Genomic DNA, 14,828 nt, shown 5'->3' with positions numbered 1-14,828 from the left:
TCCCATCGCTTTACCAGCTGAGCCACAGGTGCCCGAAACAAATACCTAGGAGTTTCTACTGAAAATTAACTTTTCTCTCCATTGGTTTTGTTTCGTCTAACAGCAGTGTATCTGGACACGATGGTTCGACTGAACCGTTTCTCAACTTTGGGAGGGTGTGAAGGCAATACTGATTCAGTAGGAACTAGGCGGGTGGACTTTTAAGTTTTGGTCTTTCCTGGGCTAGTGCCGTCCCATCAGCTACGTCAGCCACGCGATCACGAGGGCGAAGAGCCCCTAAGCTCACCTCCAGTGTGAACACGTCCTGCCGCTCCGCCCTGTCGCTGTCCCGACAGTGTCTGTCTGTGCGAGATGCTAGCAGCCCGGCGTAGGCTGCAGGGCCCTGAGCTATGACGTTCAGTAGGCATGCAGCAAACGCGTTTCTGACTCCTGACATTTCCAGTTTATAATGGGCTTGTTGAGATTGAATCCTACTGTAAGTTGGGGAAGATGTGCGTTATTTTCTGTTACTGATTACTGTCCATTGCATGAGGATGCCCACCGCTGACACTTTTGGGTTTACAGTGTGAAACTATTTTGAAAGCAGATAAGAACATTTGGGGGCCTTTTTTTTTTTTTTTTTTTTTTTGGATGAACTCACCCTTATTCCTTTTGGAAATATATACAACATTGGAAGAGCTTGGTCATAGGGTCTAAGTAGGTCTTGCTGTACTGTATACTGCCAAAACATTTTCTAAAGGGGATGAATTTACACTCCAACCAGCTGGCATCAAATTTCCAGTTCTACATTCTTGCCAACACATAGCATTAGTTTTTAAAAATTTTAGGCTCTCTGCTGAGGTTATATTTCTCGTTGTGATTTTGAACTTGGGTTTCCTTGATAGTTGTTGTCGAGCAATTTTTTTAATAGACATATTGGCCATTTGAATATTTTCTTTAATGATATACTTATTTAAGTGTTTTGTCCATGAAGCATTGTCCATATTTTTAAAATTTAGTTTTAGAAAATGTTTCGTCTGGATGTAAGTCCATTGCCAACTAGATGCGTTGCAAATATTTTTTCTTTTAAGTAAGCTCTAAGCCCGGTGTGGGGCTTGAACTCATGACCTCAAGATCGAGAGTAGCGTGCTCCACTGCCTGAACCAGCCAGGCACTCCTCAAATATTTTCACTTTTGTCTATAGCTTGCTTATAACTTTGATGTCACGAATTCGAATTTTAATGAAGTACAAATAATTCTTTTTTTTGTACCATTTTTTTTTGCCTACATAGAATTATGGCAATAGTTTCACATTTATGTCTATGATCCATCTCAAAATATTTTTTAAAGCTAATTTTTTCCCCCATATGGCTACCCAGTTGACCTAGCTCTACATATATTTTTGTAAGTTTCCTTCTGTTTTTATGACTGAGTAATACTCTGTTGTACATAGGTCCCAAATCTGTTGTTTCCCCCAGGATTAGGGTTCCAATTAGGACCAGAGCATGGGTTAGGGTTAGAGTTAGGGCAGGGTGAGGGTAGAGGTCTTTTGGCCTGCACTACAGAGACCTCTCCAGAGGGCTAAGTTTAAGGTTAGGGTTAGGGGTTACTGGTTACGTGAGGGGTTAGTGGTACGTGAAGTTTTAGGGTCAGGGTTGAGGTTAGGGTCAGGATTAGTGTTGGCATCCCTGGCATCCTGCCCTCAGAGACGTCTCCGGAGACTAAAGCATCAGCCTTCTCCGGGTGAGAATAAACATGGCAAGCACCCACCGTGCTGGGGTCAAGAGGGGCTTTGGCGCTGTGAACGCTCTGTAAGTGGGTCTTCAGTTGGTCCTTCTGTTCCGATCTCTTACCTTTTACATCCATTTTCGGAAATACTACGGATTCTCTTTTTAAAGTTTTTATTTAAATTCTGGTTAGTTAACATACAGTGTAATGTTAATTCCACGTCTTTATATCAGTCAGCACGACAGGTGCCCTCCTTCATGCCCCACGCCCTTCCGTCTGTCACCAGCAGCGTGTTCTCTGTAGTTCAGACTCTGTTTCTTGGTTTGCCTTGTTATCTCTTCTTCCTTTGCTCGTTTGTTTTGTTTCTTAAATTCCACATATGCGGGGCACCTGGGTGGCTCAGTCAGTTACATGTCCTTCGGCTCAGGTCGTGATCTCAGGGTCCTGGGATTGAGCCCGGAGTCCAGCTCCCTGCTCCCTGCTCGGCGTGGCCTCTCCCTCTGCCCCTCCCCCCGCTCATGCGCTCTCTCTCTCAAATGAATAAAATCTTTAAAAAAATAAGACGGCGTTCATATGCTTTCTAGACCTAGCTTTGCCCTTATTCCAGATTTGGGCTGAAACACTCCCACTTCATGGTGCCATGATCTCGCTCGACCACCAGGGAGCTGACCAGTACCCGGAGGGTCGGCAGGTGGCAGGATAATAACCCTGGGATGATGTGATGACCACGGTGGTGATACCGTAGTAATAAAATGCAGCCGGCCTTTGAACAGAGGGAGGCTTAGGGGCACCAATGGCCTGCGCCCAAAATGCACGCAACTACTAAGAGCGCACTGTTACCCAGGGCCTACCCGTGACGTGGTCACTGAGCACAGTGTCTGCTCTCTCTGTGAGTCCTTATTCTTACAAGAAAGTCAGCTAGAGAAAACGTTACTAAGAAAAGCAAAAGGAAGAGAAATACATTCAGAGCACTTACCGTACGATATTTATTGAGAACTATCAGGTATGAGCAGGCCCACACAGTTCAAATCACTGTTGTCCAAAGGTCAGCTGTAATGCCTAGTATTTTTGAACACGTCCCGTTTCACCGCACGACGTTCTAGACATTTTCCATGGGCTGTCACGTCATTCTGTTAGGTGAGTTAGTACTGCTGAGCCTTCTTCCAGCGCATTCACGACGCTTTCCCAGAAACCAGCAGAGGCTGCAACAGCCAGTCTTTCCTGGCAGCCTGCCCCAGGTGCCACCACTTCCTGGAGTCAAGGGGGCCAGCGACCCTGCCCTCTGCCACACATCACATGCCGAGTGGAAAAGCACGAAGATTGCCTTCGATGCTGACTCAGTTCAAGGATTTGGTACATGTGCAAGGGTGCTTAGAAGCTGAAACAGGTCATATGAACCCCCATTCACTTCCCACTCACTGGGTTAACCAGGAAAATGCTGATTCTGTCCTGCCTTGGAGGGAATTGTGTCTATCCCCACCCTGGACCTTTGTGCTTGCCTGTCAACCCAGGCTCTGCACGTTGGCCGTGTACTAAGTGAAACCAAGAACAGCATTTGACCCGGACCTCTCTTTGGGACCCCTGGACCAGTTAACACCTGTCCCCAGGTTTTGCGATCTTGGCTCCTTACACAGGTTTTAGTATGTTTTCAGATTATTTAATTTGTAGTTCACTCTGCCTTCTTGAAGTTTAGTTTCCTGTTCTAATTTTGGCATCACAACCTTGTGGTCTGGGGAGCCATCCATTTCTGCAGCCTGGGGAGCAGGGCGGGAATTCACACAACTGGAAAATTAACTCCGTGCTAGGTGAGCTAACTTTGGGGTTTCTTATATTAAGACGAAGTTTTGAATCCTTGGAGTCCTTCCAAAAAGATTTCTATGGACAATATTCCGCGTTTTGACACGTGTGTTCCTGAGCTGCCTGCAGCTCATGCGCTCTTGGACTACGTCTGGCCAGGCTCTGCCAATGGCCCCCGTTGGTGTCCTGGGCATGTCGTCGGCAACTTCGAGCTACCAATGAAAGCTGCTGGGCGCAGCAGGACTGCGCACAGAGCCATCAGGCAGAGACAGGAAGACGTATCGTTGCTTACCCGTAGTGTAAGGGTTCTAGTTACCTCCTTTGTCGACAAGAACATTAGACATTTTGTCCAGTGATTTTCAGAGAATAAGATCTGTCAGGTCTATGGCAATCTGTCGACCTCAGTGATTCCCAGGTTGTCCTCCATGGACCCCTGAAATCTTGGGACGAGTCTGGGGTCTGTTGGGGAGGAAGGCGAGTATGGCTTTGCCTTTCCTGCTTTTGTGGAAGTGGCGCCACTCTTCCCCGTTTGGGAAATCGAAGCACAGACTACAGTCACACTTGCAAAAACGATTCTTTGACTTTACAATGTTTGAAATCCTTTCTCTCCCCCTGAAGAAATGACCATTGCTAAAAAGAGAGTTAAAATACTCGTTTAGTGGCCAGCTCCTCTGTGTCCTTACAGTCCGGCTCTGGGTGTGTCTAGTCTGTGGTCTGGACACATTTCTAGGCCTTTATGGACTGGTCACAGTCACGATATGGGCCGGAGGAAATTCGCTTGGAGTTCTAAGAGGTGGAATAGCAGTTCAGAGTGTAAGTTCTGGGGCCCCATGTCCGGGCCTGCGGTTCCGGCTTTACTTACTCTGCGTGCGCCTTTGGGCAGCTCTAACTTCTCGGCGGTCCCTGTTCCCGGGTGGTAAAGGGAGGGTTACTGCACCTGCATGGTAAGGCCTTGAGAACCAAGTGAGGTTCTCATGCTGTGTCCGCATGCCTGGCATGCGGCAAGTGCTCGATAAACTATCATTAAATTATCGTAGCGTCAACTGACATCAATTATAAAGGTCAAGAAATTGTGATTACTGCAATTTGTTCAAAAGCTGCCCAGACCGCAAATCATGTTTGCTTCTGGAGGATTACCCAAGTACCCTCGCTGATGAAGGCTTGGGGCAAGGGTCCTCACAGAAGCTCTGGGTACTTGAATCTGTCGTCAAGTCACAGACGTTAACTTACGTTGACTGCTTTAATCCGAAAAAAGATGTATCAAAATATTTCACTAACAGGAAGTTTGAATTTTGCCTTAAAACTAAATGTATTTTGGAGATTGTGGGACACGAAAATGATCGCTCTTCTTGAAAGTGGGAAGTCCTCAAAGTAGTACATCCAAACAAGACTACGGTGAGGTTATTTTGCAAGATGCAGACTTGAACGAGGGGTCAGCATTTCTAACCACTGCCAGTACGGCGGGCTCGAGGCAGACCTGCCCGCTGGGTGCGGTGCCCACCCCACCTTCCAAACGGCCGGGGCGAGGGGCAGAACGCCCTGCCCCTTCCTGTGGTTCTTGTTTTGTTCTTATGTTCTTTAAAAACTTGTAAAAGGTGTGTTTCATCTGCTGTTTCTTGAGTTATCAAAGCTGAGAACTGAAAGGCCGGGAGCTCTTTAGGAACCGATGTGAGCGAGAGCATGTGCATGACGGGCGCTCATCAGGGCTTTCTGGGGAGAGATTTTCTTTTGTTTCCATCTGACTTACAAATCCCCAACAATTAAAAGCAAACCCTGCCAGTTAAATCCCATGTCATTTCCAGCTTGTCATGGAAATAAACTGGAAGGTGAGGAGAGAGTTTTATGTAACAGGCTGATTTCATTTTCCCCATTTAACAGGTGGCTTCATGGCTCATGATTCATTTGGATGAAAGGTCCCCTTGGCTTCCTGGCCACACACACCTTCCAAGCCTCGTCTTGTAATGCTCGGATAGCCTCTCTGGGCCTTTGACGGTATTTTTGCCTCCAGATCCATTTTGTTAAATGCCATTTGAAAACCTTACTCGCTTGGGGTAGTAATGCACATTTGGAAAGAAACCTAAATAAGTACACGGATATTTTGTACTGGGGTACATCAGCTCCATTCTCCTAGAAGCGCAGTATGGGCATGTTAAGCCTATAGCTTTAATACCTTTTTTTTTTAAAGTTGATTTATTTGAGAGAGAGAGAAAGGGAGTGAGCAGGAGGGAGAGGGAGAGAGAGTCTCCAGCAGCCTCCCCATTGAGCATGGAGTCCAACGTGGGGCTCGATCTCAGGACTGCGAGATTCTCATCTGAACTGGAATCAAGAGTCAGACACTCAAATGACTGAGCCACCCGGGCGCCCCAATAGTTGTTTTTTTAAAAATCCCATTTATTCTTTTTTTTTTTTTTTCCCTCCCTCAAACTAAGGAGAAAACAATTCTACTTCTCTATGTTGATACAGTCGATTCCGTGGCAGGTCTTTATTCGAATCCCTAGACCTTAGAAATGTTATCTTCAGCTATTCAAACTTTCCTATGCGTGTTGGAGGGTAACTGGTACGTAAGAAAAAGTATTTTGTAGGTATAAATAACACATTGAGAGAAATATGACTCAGGGCGTCTGGCTGGCTCAGTTAGGAGCACTTGTGACTCTTGATCTCGGGTTATGGGTTCAAGCCCCATGTTTGGTGCAGAGATTACTTAAAAATCTTTAACCAAGAAAGGAATGTGACTCATACTTCCTGTGTCCAAGTTCAAGACGAACTTCAGTCTGTGACACCATGAGTGAGGATCTCTGTGATGTGTCACTCATACATTTAACCACGAAACACAGTTGTGGTTTTTTGGTTTTCTTATATTTCTCTTAAGATTTTATTTATTTGACAGACAGAGATCACAAGTAGGCAGAGAGGCAGGCAGAGAGAGAGAAGGAAGCAGGCTCCCCGCCGAGCAGAGAGCCCGACGCGGGGCTCGATCCCAGGACCCTGGGATCATGACCTGAGCAGAAGGCAGAGGCTTAACCCACTGAGCCACCCAGGCACCGTATTTCTTTCTCTTAATCTTACTATTTTCTTCTGCTCTACCATTCTCATTTTTTAAAATATTTTAAATGTTTTTTTGTGTGTGGTTTTATTTTTGACAGGTTTTATTGAGATGTAGTTCACATACCGTAATATAAAGTATATAATTCAGTGGTTTTTAACACAGTCACAGAATTGTGCGACCAGGGACGCCAGAGTGGCTCAGTGAATTGAGCATCTGCCAGGAGTCCTGGGACTGAGTCCCCTCGGGATCCCTGCTCAGCGGGAAGCCTGCTTCTCCCTCTCCCTCTACCCCTCCCCCAGTTGTGCTCTCTCTCTCTCTCTAATAAATAAAATCTTAAAAAAAAAAAGAATTGTGCAATCATCCCCACTATCTAATTTTAGAATATTTTCAGAACTGCATAAAATAACTCCACACCCACTAGCAGCAACTCCATATTTTTCCCTCCACCAGCCTCTGGCAACTCATTCGAGCCGGCACTAAGCTCTCTTCTGCTCCTGTGGACATTTCATACAAGTGGAATCATACAATACGTGGCCTTGCGTGACTGGCTTCTTTCACTCAGCACGAGGTGGGTGTTCGAGATTCTTCTACGCTGTCACGTGTCAGAACGTCCTTCTTCTCTGTTGCTGAATAATATTCCATTATGTGGATGCATCACCTTTTATCTATCCATCCTTCAGTTGCCGGAGAATGCTACTACGGAAAGCGCTGATAACGTTTGGGTACAGGTTTTTGTGTGGACATGTTTGGATTCTCCAGAAGATAGATCTAGAAGCACTTTCATTGCTTTTTCTATTTTAACTTTCATTTTACTAATTCTGAAATGAAATGTCTTTATATTCTTATTCGCATTTTTAGTTCTCTTATGAATCACCTCTTTATTTACATGGTAGTATTTGCTTTTGGTTGATTTGTCAAATTATGATTGCCACATATGATTGTCATATTTTGCAATCTCATGTTTAATAATTATTTTTCACTTAAACTGTACCAAAGTTAAGGTAAAAATCTACAAGTATTATCATGAGATAGTCAGGGACACCAATCTCCACTCCCTCTCAGTAGACACACTTTTAATTCCTTCAGCTTTTGTATTTAATCCTGTATTTCCAAACAAAGTGCCTCTACTGTCTCCTTTTTTTTCTTGACTGTTCTGTGTCATATGTGTATGTTGAACTCCTCCTTGACATTTCTCATCCCACTCCCCACGCTTCTCCGCATTTCCCCTCCTTTCAACCTACTAAAATACTCACCAATATAGTGTAATTTTTATGTTAATATTTAATAATTGCATTCTTATGACTAGGTAAATACATATTTTTGCTGTTGTCATGTACTATACTATGAATATGTTTTTGTCTTGTCCAACTTTTTATCTTGGTTATTAAAAAATCATCCATCTTTCATTCTTGCTAGCTCTCACTCAGCCAGAGTACAAGAGAAGAGCGCTCGAGCACGGTAGGTTTCGTCTCACTTTCATCTTCTCACAGCCGTCCCTTTCACACTGGTCCTGACCAGCGCTTCCGAGGCCTGGTGCTCAGCTGCAGTCCTTATCAGCACCCCTGGGGATTTCATTCTGCCTTGGCACTGGGTCCTCTTAGAGCCAGACACCAAGTCAGGGTTCCATGAGCGAAGATTCAATTAGGGAAACGCCTGTGAACAAAATATGGAGTGAGAAGCCGAGGGGCCTATCAGCCCACAAGGCAAGTGTGGCCGTGAGGGAAGGTCCGCAGGAAGGAAGGGCCTCCAAGTGGCCCATCGGAGGCGCGTCTCTTCGCAGGCGGCGCACTGTAGGAACGATGGCGTTTGCTGGACCCGTGCATGGCAGGCATGGGCTGGGCGGCTGACAGAGCAGAGCGCCGAGGGCCTGGGGTCAGTCAGGCTCCTACAGTGGAGGGCAGTGGGCAGCATGCTCGTGGCCCCCGGAGCTGCCTTGTTTCCTAGATTTCTTTCTTTCTTCACGTACATTTTTGGAGCTGCTTGTCAAACCCCACAAAGAGCCTGCTAATGTTTTGGTTGGAATCACTTCGAATAATTAAGGTCAATGAGAAGAAGTGACCTCTTTCTGAGGCGGAGTGTTCATGCCCTGTGATGCTGTAGGTCTTACAGAGTGCTGGATCTTAAAAGACACTTTATTCAGAGGTCTTTCAGCATGTTATGTATATATATACATGTGTATGTATATATATGTACATATATATATGTGTGTATATATATATAAATATATATAAAATATTTTTTTTCCAGAAAAGACTTGCATATCTTTCAAAAGACTCATCATGGGTACTTAAAATTTTTGTCATTGATGTAACTGGTATCGTTTGTTTGTTTGTGGACCCCAGTGCGGGGCTTGAACTCATGACCCTGTGATCAAGACCTGGGCCGGGATCAAGAGTCAGAAGCTTAATGGACTGAGCCACCCAGGCACCCCTTTGATATCTTTTATTTAAAAAACTGACATTTTCTGTTTCTTGCTGGTGTATGGTCATGCTTTTAAGACTTGTCCTGTCTTGAAGCAAAGGGGTCTGTCTTGTTTTTGTTGTTGTTGTTGAAGACTGTATTTATTTACTTGAGAGAGAGAGAGCAAGCAAGAACAGGAGCGGGGGCAGCGGCAGGCAGATGGGGAGGGGGAAGCAGGCTCCCTGCCGAGCAGAGAGCCCCAATGTGGGACTCGATCCCAGGACCCTGAAGTCACGACCTGAGCCAAGGGCAGAGGCTTCACTGACTGAGCCGCCGGGGTGAAAGGCCCATCTTTTACCTCCATGTCAACCAGGCAAGGGGTGAGGCTGCCCTAAGGGACTGAGCGTGACCCCATGTGTGAGGGGCCTGGGCCTGAGCGCAGGGGGCTCTCAGCTGCTGATAGTCCAGCCAGATGGCCCACGAGCCCCGCCTGTCCTGAAGAGGCTTCTGTTAGGTGCACAGTCACCATGGAGAGCCCTTTAACAGGTTAAAAATAGGATCTTCTGTTCTTAGTTTTGTTAAATGTTTCTGCTTTGGTAAAAGAAGGGGCCACCCATCTGTACGGGGACCTGGATCTGGGGTCTACTTGCTTCTTAAAAAGACTTTCAGCTAATCCTGTTCTGACCTCACTTTACTGACCACCCCCAAGCCCGCCGTTTCCAGGGTTCCCTATTGTCCTTTAAACCCGAGCTTCTCTGTGGTTGTGCAAGCCAGACCATCGGGCTTCTAGGCTTCTCCTGCGGCCTGCCTCGGTCACGTGGGTCAGTGAGCACCTGACTGCCTGCTCTCCCGCCTTCGCAGACTTGCTGCGGTCTTCTCTCCTGTCTGGGGACCCACTCCTTCGCATCCTTTAGCTGTCACTGAAGTTGGGTTCAGGACAGGGCAGAAGGAAAAGGTGAATATTGCATTGCTCTTCTCGCCTGGAAGCCTGCTCTGTGGTCTGACTGAGGGATTTGTGGGGCGAAGTCGAGCAGGTGTGGCCTGAGATCCCCCTTTCTCCTTCCTCGCCTTGGCTGGTGTGACCCATCCATCAGGTCTCGCTGCTGCAGCCCCGGGCTCCAGGGAGCCTGCCTACCCAACCCCCCAGCCTGGGTTAGAGCTGCGACCCCCTTACCATCTGAGTTACTCCTGCTATAATGCTGACCACACTCTGCTGCAACTGCTTGTGGACGAGCCCTTAAGAGCTCAAAGGCTCTACGTGTACCAACAGCCGGACTGGACGGGGTCTCTGCTGGTCTGAAGCCCCAGGCACAGTGATGACTTAAGAGGTGTTCAGGACGGTCGTGTTGCTTGAATGCACACATCAGTCACGTAGGTTTGAGTTGATTTCCAATAAATACAGTAACTTGCAAAGCTTTCACTTTTCTGTAATTATTTTTTTCTTCTCTTTCTATGATGCAATTTAGAAAGCAAAGAGGCAAAATACTAGTTTAATTCTCGTGAACATTGGAATCATAGACATCAGTGTTTTAACCAAGGTCATTTGGGAGGTGCTTGGGTTGTCTCCATGACTCCATGAGGAGTCTGGAAGAGATGTCAAGTTCCTTCGTGCTTTCGAATTCTCTGCAAGTTATAGGCAGTGGTGTCACTGCGTTGTGTGGGGACAAATGGGGGCTCAGAGCACCGCACACACACCTGACGCAGGTGTGACACCATGTGTCAGCTGCACTAATGGCAAACTCTTTGAGAGTTTACTGCACAAACTTCTTTTACTATCTGGACAGTATGGGGTGCCTGGGTGGCTCAGTGGATTAAGCCTCTGCCTTCGGCTCAGGTCACGATTCCAGGGTCCTGGGATTGAGCCCCGCATCGGGCTCTCTGCTCAGCAGGGAGCCTGCTTCCCCCTCTCTCTCTGCCTGCCTCTCTGCCTGCTTGTGATTTCTCTCTGTCAAATAAATAAAATCTTAAAAAAAATATCTGGACATTATAGTAATCTCAAGAGAAAGACATTAGGACAATGACTACATAAGCAATACAATGAGGGTAAAATACCACAGACGGAGACTTAGAACCATTTGAGGTGTTTCATAAATACTTTGGGGTCATAACCCAAGTTTTGGACCTACAAGCAATAGCAGTCATGAGGCCGCCCTTGACTTACCCAGTCTGCCCTCCTGTGGCGCCTCCTCTGCTAAGAGCTTGGGCTGAGTTACAGGAGGAAGGAAAGCAGGGGTATGCGTTGGTCACTCATCTTCCATTCTGGACGTACAGGAGCCCTTTCAAAAATAGTGGTGGAAATGGCTCAGAAGGTGCCCCTGTGGCATGTGGACTCAAGCTCCTCGTGGGGGTTCTGCTCTGCCGGACCTGCAGCCCCAGGACCTGGCAGGGCCCGCTCTCCTCTCCTGCACACTTTTATCAAAGGGGACAGTCTCAGACACTTTCACGGGTTTGGACCTTATCTGATAAAAATGATAATAAAGGTATGAAATACACAGTGTGAAAACGTAAAAATTTGTTAGGATAAAGTAAAAATCCCCTGAAATCCTACTAGCATTACTGCCAATGCTCTGTGGCAGGACCCCGGGATCAGGACCTAAGCTGAAGGCAGAAGCTTTACCCACTGAGCCCCCAGGTGTCCCTGTTAAGTATTCATTAAAAACGTGATTTTAATGATTATGTAATGTATAATGATTGTATAAAGGCGTATATGAATGTACGCAATTTAACAATGTCCTTATTGTCATGTAGAGTGTTTTATTAAATTTTCCTATTATAACCATAAGGTTTACTACATATTGTTAGTATCTTGTTATCCTTACATGACGAAATTCAGTCTTTAACTCTGAAGACGAAAAGTAGAGAGGTTTGTAGGAGAGACTTGTGTAACATTACACATGTGAAATGCGTTTAAATTAGGAAATATATTTACTTGGTGTAATTATCAGTTATAGGGTACAGGGAATTTTTCTGTATTTTATACTTATGCAAACTTACTATTTGAGAAAAAGTTAGATCATCTCTACTTTCAGAATGAATGATATCATGAACCATACTCTATAATGATACATTAAAATAAAAAAAATGTTTTCAGAGGCCACTGATTTTCAAACTGGGTGGCAGGCTATTACTAAGGGAAGATACCTTATTGCCTGTAATTAGCATTTTAAAAAATTGAGATACAAGTAGAATATAATGTTGTATTAGTTTTAGGTGTATGACATAATGATGTCATGTATCTATGTATTGTAAAATGAAGGTCACAGTAAGTTTAGTTAACATTCAATTCCCCCCAAATTAAAAACAAACTACCATGAGGATCTGGCAATTCCACATCTGGGAGCTCATCTAAGGCAGGCAGAACGGCCACCTCGGACGCACCTGCACCACACGTTCACGGTAGTTTTACCTACAAAAGCCAAGACAAGAAAACAACAAGCACTGTTTGTTTTTTTTTAAGTCTTTAAATTTTAATTCCAGTAAGTTAACATACCGTACAGTATTAATTCTGGTGTACAATACAGTGATTCAACACTTCCCTTCCCCGCCCGGTGCTCATCACGATGGGTGCCTTTCTCCCCAACCAGTTCCCCCAACCCAGATCCCCTCCCCGCTGGTAACCATCAGTTTGTTCTCTAGAGGGAAGAGTTTGGCTTTTTGTTTATCCCTCTTTTTTCTTTGTTTCTTTCCCTTAAATTCCACACATGCATATGGTATATCTTTCTCTGACTTATTTTGCTTACCATAATACGCTCTAGCTCTATGTCTTTGCAAATTGCGAGATTTCGCTGATTTTGTTTATTTGAGAGAGAGACAGAGAACATGAGTGGGGGCAGAGCAAGAAGCAGACTCCCCGCTGAGCAGGAAGCTCAACGCGGGGCTCGATCCCATGACTCCAGGATCATGACCTGAGCTGAAGGCAGACACTTAACAGCTGCGCCACCCAGGCACCCTGGGATTTCATCCTTTCTGATGGCTGAGTAATATTCCATTGTATATATGAACCACCTCTTTTTTATCCATTCATCTGCTGATGGACATCTGGGCTCTTTCCATAGTTTGCTTATTGTGGACATTGCTGCTGTAAACATCGGGGTGCATGCATCCCTTCGAATCAATATTTTTTTTTTATCTTTGGGGTAAGTACCCAGTAGTGCGATTGCTGGGTCTTAGGGTAGCCCTATTTGTATCTTTTTGAGTTAACTCCATACAATTACCGGAGCGGCTGCACCAGCTTGCGTTCCCACCAACAGTGGAGGAGGTTCCCCTTTCTCCACATCCTCTCCAACATCTCTGGTTTCCTGACTTGTTAATTTTAGCCATTCTGGCTGGTGTGAGGTGATATCTCACTGTGGTTTTCATTTGCATTTCCCTGATGCCGAGTGATGTGGAGCATTTTTTCATGTGTCTAAACCCGTGTTTTGTATCCTGCCACAATGCTGAGCTGCGTATAAGTTCTAGAAATTTGGGGTGGAGTCTTTGGGGTTTTTCACAGAGTATCATGTAATCTGTAAAGAGAGAGTGTTTGACTTCTTTGCTGATTCGGATGCCTTTTATTTCTTCTTACTGTCTGGTTGCTGAGACCAGGACTTCTAGTACTATGCTGAAGAGCAGTGGTGATAGTGGACATCCCTGTCGTGTTCCTGATCGTGTTCCTGACCTTAGGGGAAAGGCTCTCGGTTTTTCCCCATTGAGAATGATATTCACCGTGGGCTTTTCATAGATGGCTTTGATGATATTGAGGTATGTTCCCTCTATCCCTAACTTTGAAGAGTTTTTTTTTTTTAAGATTTTATTCATCTGACACACAGAGACCACAAGTAGGCAGAGAGGCAGGCAGAGAGAGGAAGGGAAGCAGGCTCCCCGCTGAGCAGAGAGCCCGATGCGGGGCTCGATCCCAGGACCCTGAGATCATGACCTGAGCCGAAGGCAGAGGCTTTAACCGACTAACCCACCCAGGTGCCCCAAACTTTGAAGAGTTTTAATCAAGAAGGGATGCTGTACTTTGTCAAATGCTTTTTCTGCATCAAGAGGATCATATGATTCTTGTCTTTTCTTTTCTTAAAGAAAAGATTTGCGAATGTCAAACCACTCTCACATTCCAGAAAAGTTACATTTCTACACACTAACAATGTGAGAGAAGAAAGATAAATGAAGGAATCAATCCCATTTATAATTGCACCAAAACCCATGAGATACCCAGGAATAAACCTAACCAAAGAGGTAAAAGAGCTGTACTCTAGAAACTATAAAACACTTAGAAAGAGACTGAGGAGGACAGAAAGAGACAGAGTGCAGGAAAAACATTCCATGCTCATGGATGGGAAGAATATTGTTAAAATATCTGTCCTAGAGCAATCTATACTTTCAATGCAATCCCTATCAAAATGCCATCAACATTTTTCATGGAGTTAGAACAAACAATCCTAAAATTTGTATGGAACCAGAAGACATCCTGAATACAAGGCAATGTTGAAAAAGAAAACCAAAACTGGGGGGCTGACTTCAAGCTCTGTAACAAAGCTGTCATCATCAAGACAGCATGGTACTGGCACAAAAACAGACACATAGATCAATGGAACAAAATAGGGATCCCAGAAATAGACCCTTAGCTCTATGGTCAACAAATCTTCGACAAAGCAGGAAAGAATGTCCAATGGAAAAAGACAGACTCTTCAATAAATGGTGTTGGGAAAACTGGACAGGCACATGCAGAAGAATGAAACTGGACCATTTCTTCACACCACGCACAAACATAGACTCAAACTGGATGAAATGTGAGACAGGAATTCATCAAAATCCTAAAGGAGAACACAGGTAGAAACTTCTTTGAGCTCAGTTGCAGCAACTTCTTGCTAGACATGTCACCAAAGGCAAAGGA

Source organism: Lontra canadensis, unplaced genomic scaffold (assembly GCF_010015895.1).
Source record: "Lontra canadensis isolate GAN:19392208 unplaced genomic scaffold, GSC_riverotter_1.0 scaffold147, whole genome shotgun sequence".
Taxonomy (NCBI): domain Eukaryota; kingdom Metazoa; phylum Chordata; class Mammalia; order Carnivora; family Mustelidae; genus Lontra; species Lontra canadensis.
The sequence above is the reverse complement of the archived record's forward strand: the minus strand, read 5'-3'. Positions refer to the sequence as shown.